Below are 6314 nucleotides of genomic sequence, written 5' to 3'. Positions count from 1 at the left end.
TTTTGTATTCTGGATTAATTTTGCTTTATATTCATATGCTAATCTCTTCCTTTCCACGAAGGGATTATAAGGTTCCACAATGGGGTATCTGTGTAATTTTCTAAAAGGGCACAAAGGGTTTAAAGCACTGTTTCTTTGTAGTTGGAGGCAATAGAGAGCAGGAGGAATAAAAATTAAAAATCTACACAGAATTAGTTGTGGTGTGCGTGTTTTTAAACTCTGCAGGTGACGTCAACTGTGGAACCACGATAGGTTTTAGAATTATGAAGAGTTGCAAGAGCGAAGAAGGAAAAGAGCACTTTAAAAGTGATTAAGTTTTGGAAAAAATTGCATTTATGGAAAATATTGGAATTTAAATATTCTGGCATTTTGTTGCGACTTAGCCTGCATTATCACATCACAGCTTGATTTTTAAGCACATGTTAGGATAGTGGTTACTCAGTAAGGAAGAAAAGGATTGTGGTGGGGAGGGGCTCAGGGGTACCCTCTGATAGTATTTTATTTTTTGACCCAAGTGGTGATTATACAGGGGTTGACAAAAGTAGGTTTACAGTTGTGAATATGGTTGAAACAGGGTTTATTCTTGTGTTATTTATTTGTTATTGTATTTATTATTAACCTTTTACCCACCCCTGTACATATTTGCTTTATATATTTCTTAAACTGAATATGTATGTATGTATAATATACTTTTTTTTAATATGTCTTTTATTGGTTTCAGAGAGGGGAGAGGCAGAAAAAGATAGAAACATCAATGGTGAAAGAGTCATTGATTGGCTGCCTCCTGCACGTCCCCCTTTGGGGGGTGGAGCCCGCAAACCCGGCATGTACCCTGACCAGGAATCAAACTGGGATCCCCTGGATCATAGGTCGATGTTGAAACGCTGAGCCATGCCAGCAAAGCTGTATAATATACTTCTTAAGTATATGTTATATTGAGGGTATTTAATTTATGAAAAATACAAAAAATTTACCACTTTAACCATTTTTAAGTATACAGTTCAGTAGCAGAAAGTGCATTCACGCTGTTGTGCACCCATCACCACTGTCCGTCTCCAGAAGCTTATCATTATTCAAACTGAAACTCTGTGCCCATTAAACAATAACCCCCCTTGCCCTCCTACCCCTAGTCCATTGGTATCCTCTATTCTCTTTTCTGTCTCTGATACCTTATACATGTAGAATCATGTAATATTTATCCTTTTGTGTCTGACTTATTTCACTTAGCATGTCTTCAAGATTCATCCATGTTGTACCAGCATTTCCTTACTTTGTAAGGCTGAATAATATTCCATTGCATGTATATATTACATTTTGTGTATCCATTCATTCGGATTGGACACATGGATTGTTTCCTCAATGTATATTTTATAACTTTTTAAATGTGACTTGAATTCTTACAGCACGACAATGTCAAAGGAACAAAGACACTTAAAAGGAAGAGTTTGTGGCCTGAAATCAATGAAGGTCAACACAATAGCATAATTGAAAGGTAAAAGCCTATTTCCAACAGCAAATGTCACTGAATCCAGACAACTGTTACCAGACTGTGAACTGTTCAATAGGTTGAGGATTTGCATCGCCTTGCTAATTTTTAAAGAAAGATCCCTTTGTGGTGAGAGTATGTTTACCTAATTTTGAGAGCTAAAACCCCATATATCATGACAAATAAGTCTTTGTCATTTAATAATATTCCACCACTTTCCACCTATTAAAGGAGAAATAAAAGTGTATATGCAATATATAGTATTATATTGATAATGCTTTATATTCTTTTGCTGATTTATACATTTAGTTGGAAGACAAGAATTCCTGAATTCTAATCTCTTTGTACATTTTCTACATTACAGTTTCAGGTAAACCAGCACTCATTCTGAGTTTCTGACTTATCACACCTTAGCCTGCCTTAGTTTCTTCACATACATATGAAGTTTAGGAAACTAAGCCTTGCTCTCAGATGCTTTAGTTACTGTGAGTGTTGTGTCAGTTGTATAGTAGTATGGAGAAAGGCTTTTGATATAATGTAAGAAAAAATGCCATTAAAATCTATGTACACTAGGATCATAAGCATGTAAAACTATGAATTTTTAGTAAGTATGGAAATATAACAGTAGAATGCATACCTTCTCTTTCATCTGATTTTTCTAAAATAGTTTTATATAAAACATCTTTGAAATTTGCCATGTATTTGAAAATAATGATGCCGTAATATCAAACCTCTGTGAAAAGAGAATAATTGGATCTACTTATTTTAAGCATATTTTTATAAAATTAAATCTGCATAAAGGAAAAAATACAACATGGAAATATAGTATAAGTCTGGTGAAACTATGTGTGCTTTTTTTCTCTTTCTGTTTTCCAAATGTTCTGTTATATAGGCATTACTTTTCGTAATAACATTATTTTTAAAAAATTAAAATAAAAAATTGAATCTGCACAACACTTTGAAAATCATTTTGCACCACATTTCATCTATAGTCAATGTGGGAAGTGATAATGGAGAGATAGGAGGTTCCCATATATGGTAGGTTACTTGGTAGGTTATTGCTGTAATCATAATAGGAAATATTTATTGAGCACTTACTATTTGTCAAGAACTGTGCCAAATATTTCATCTTTGTCTTCATTTGTAATTCTTTGAGATGGATATTAAGCCCATTCTATAGATGAGGGATTTGAGGTCTGAAGAAGTTAAGAGGCTTGCTTATAATTTAAAAGCTACCAAGTTTATAGTGGAGCCTGAAAAGATTCCAGATCAACTGGAGAGAAAGAATTTCTAACACTATTGAAGTGTGATATACTTTTCTAAAATTCTAGAAAACCTCTAAAAAATATTCAAGGTATATCATAACCACCATGAAGATGGTGTCTGGTTATTAACAGAGTCAGGTGTACTTGAAGCTATTGAAGGTTCAGGGCTCCTAAATGCACAGAACCTTCCAAGGCCCTGAAATGTTCTTTTGAAAGACCTAGATATTTTTTCATTATTGTGTAAAAAAATTTAAAAAAAAAAAAATATATCTTTATTGATTTCAGAGAGAGAAAAGGAAAGGGAGAAAGAGATAGAAACATCAATGATGAGAGAGTCATTGATCGGCTGCAGCCCTTAAACCGGGGCATGTGCCCTGACCGGGAATCGAACCCCGATCTCCTGGATCCCAGGTCGACGCTTAACCACTGAGCCACGCCCAGCCAGGCTTGTGTAAAAATTTTTAAAGTAACATTTTTGTACATTTTTCCCTCAATAAAGGTCCCCCAAAACCTGGATTTGCCTGTTAACGGTCATTTGTGATCTGAACTCAGAAGTGTTGTAACTTCAGTAGGTACTTTAAAAGATTATAGTCATATTTTATAACAACATGGAAAAATGTTGACACTATAACTCAAGTGCCAAAAGCAAAGTAAGTTTTAAGTATACATTATGATTGCTTATAAAATATGAATTCAAGGACTGTGAGGGAACTTGAAGACTAAAAGCAATAAAATATTTTTTTCATTTGTTCATTCACAAATATTTATTAGGCACATTTTATGTACCACATATTATGCTTTTCGTTAACTTGAGTTTTTTAAAAATCCATTTCTCTTATTGATACAGTTTTGGAACTTGGTTAAATATATTTGCAAGACTGTCTTAATTATCAAATGAAAAATCACTTTTCACACACTTTAATCTTATACTTGTGTACTATGACAGGTTAGGAGACACAGAAATATTTAACTATTTGGACCTCAATTTTCTCTTCTCTAAAATACAGAGAATGGGCAAAATGACCTCCAAATCTTTTCCCACTTTAACATGCCATGATCATATCTCTACTCTTTATTCCCAGGCTACTCCTTTACTTCACTATAATAAAACTATACAATAGCAAGAAATTTGGCTGCTAAAAATCTAGTTTTTCAACTAACAATTAACTATAACTTTACAGAAATTATAATCAGAAACAGTACCATGTAGTTTTATATAAATAGAAATAGGCTCTCTGATGATAATTCCAGTTTCAAAATGAGGCAAGTCACTGGTAACATCCACTATTTCATTTCATCAGGGAAAGAATTTTATTCATGTATATTTCCTTCAGATCTTAATATTTTTGCCTAGAGACACTAACTTCAAAAAACTTTCAAAGGAATTGAATAGAGGTATGAGTAAATTAGGTTAGTCTTTTAATAACTGGAGTATGATGACTTTTCTAAATATAAAAGTTTTCAAAAATGACATTTTGCTTTTAAGAAAAGTATTATGGGGGAAATTTTGAGGGAGAAACTATAGCTGAGAGGTTGTTTCGTAGTCAGACCAGAATTAGGATGGAATCTATTCTGAAACTGCTTAGCTTTGTGGCCTTGTTTGGGCAAATTATTTAACCTCTCTAAGCCCTACTTTACTCATTTGAAAAATGGAAGTAATATCAGTGCCTAACTCTCAAGGTGTAGTGAAATTTAAATAAGATAATGTAAATAAAATTGTTGTGTATAGTGTTTATAACATCAGCAAGTAGTAAGTGGTACTAAATATTCAATATTAGTGATACTGCCCTGGCCGGGTAACTCACTTAGTTACAGTGTCTTCCCAATACGACAAGGTTGCGGGTTCAATCCCCAGTCAGGGCACATACAAGAATCAACCAATGAATGCATAAATAAGTGGAACAACAAATTGATCTCTCTCTCTCAATTTTTAGGATACTGTAAATATTAGTGATACTAAGTTATTAAATATTATATATTATATAAAGCTAAACTTCCTGATATGAAATTTCGTTAAGGAAACTGAATTTTAGAGAAATCAGTTATCAAGTTAACCAAGAATAGAGTGTTTTCCCAATTTTTAAAAGGTTAGGCAAATAATCTTTTGGCTTTCTGGGCAGCACCATGGCAGTCAGCAAGAACAAGGACCTTATGAAAGATGGGGAAAAGGTTGCCAAGAAGAAAGTGGTCAATCCATTTTCTATGAAAGATTAATAGGATGTGAAAACACCAGCTATGTTAAATATAAAAATATTGGGAAACATTAGTCGCTAGAACTCAAGGAATCAAAATTGCATGTGATGACCTCAAGGGCAGTGTTTTTGAAGTGAGCCTTGTTGATCAGCAGAATGAAGTTGCATTTAGAAAATTCAAGTTAATTGCTGAGAACGTTCAGGGCAAAAACTACCTCACTTTCATGGCATGTATCTTACCATGGAGACAAAATGTGTTCCATGGTCAAAAAATGGCAGCCCATGAATGAAGCCCATATTGTTGTCAAGACTACCAATAGTGTCAGGGCACATGCCCAGGTTGTGGGCTCGATCCCCAGTGGGGGGCATGCAGGAGGCAGCCGATCAATGACTCTCATCATTGATGTTTCTCTCTCTCCCTCTCCCTTCCTCTCTCTGAAATCAATAAAGATATATTTAAAAATTTTAAAAAGACTACCAATAGTTATTTGCTTTGTTTATCCTGTGTTGGTTTTACTTAAAAAAAAAACAAAAAAACGCAATAATTAGATTCATAAGACCTCTTAAGCATCAACAGGTCTACCAAATCCTGAAAAAGATGGAAATTATGACCTGAGAGGTTCAGACAAGTTACTTGAAAAAAGTGGTTGCAAATAAATTGGTTGCAAATAAATAAATTGATTGCAGAAAGCATTAGAAGAGACATAGAAAAGGCTTGCCAATCTATTTATCTGCTCCATGATGTCTTTATTAGGGAAAAAGTGCTGAGAAAGCCTAAGTATGAATTGGGAACACTCAAAGAGCTTTATGGTGAAGGCAGTAGTGCTGGAAAAGCTTTGGGGATGAGACAGGTGCTAAATTTGAATGAGCTGATGGATATGAGCCACCAGTTCAAGAATCTGTTTAAAATTCAGACTTTTAATGGTGACAAATAAAAAGCCTTATTGTAATGTTTAAAAAATAAAACAGCCCTGGCTGGTGTGGCTCAGTTTGTTGGAGCTTTGCCCCATACACCCAAGTGTCACCAGTTCAATTCCCGGTCAGGACACATACCCAGGTTGCGGGTTTGATCCCCAGTCCAGGTGCATACGGGAGGCAACCAGTCAATGTTTTTCTCTCACATCAATGTTTCTCCCTCTCCCTTCCTCTATCTCTAAAATCAATAAAAAAAATAAAACAAAAACAATAGACAAGTACTGTCAACTAAAATCAATAGTGCATTCAGTCTCAATAGGAGTTCTCTCTGAGCAGCAAGTTCAAAATTGACTTTTACTTTTTTCTTTTTAGTTTCTCTATATTCTCTAAATGTTGTACATTGAACACTTATTCTCTTTATTTAAAAAAAAGTATTTTTAAAAAATGAATCAATTC

At 34.2% G+C, this 6314-nt stretch overlaps 1 pseudogene; it reads left to right on the top strand.

The window, feature by feature from the left end:
* Positions 1–4875: 4875 nt before the first annotated feature.
* On the top strand, positions 4876–5850 carry LOC148091236 (small ribosomal subunit protein eS1-like; annotated as a pseudogene).
* Positions 5851–6314: the final 464 nt, after the last annotated feature.

This window comes from Miniopterus natalensis, chromosome 17, assembly GCF_054644295.1.
Source record: "Miniopterus natalensis isolate mMinNat1 chromosome 17, mMinNat1.hap1, whole genome shotgun sequence".
Lineage (NCBI taxonomy): Eukaryota > Metazoa > Chordata > Mammalia > Chiroptera > Miniopteridae > Miniopterus > Miniopterus natalensis.
This window is presented reverse-complemented; position numbering and strand designations above follow the sequence as displayed.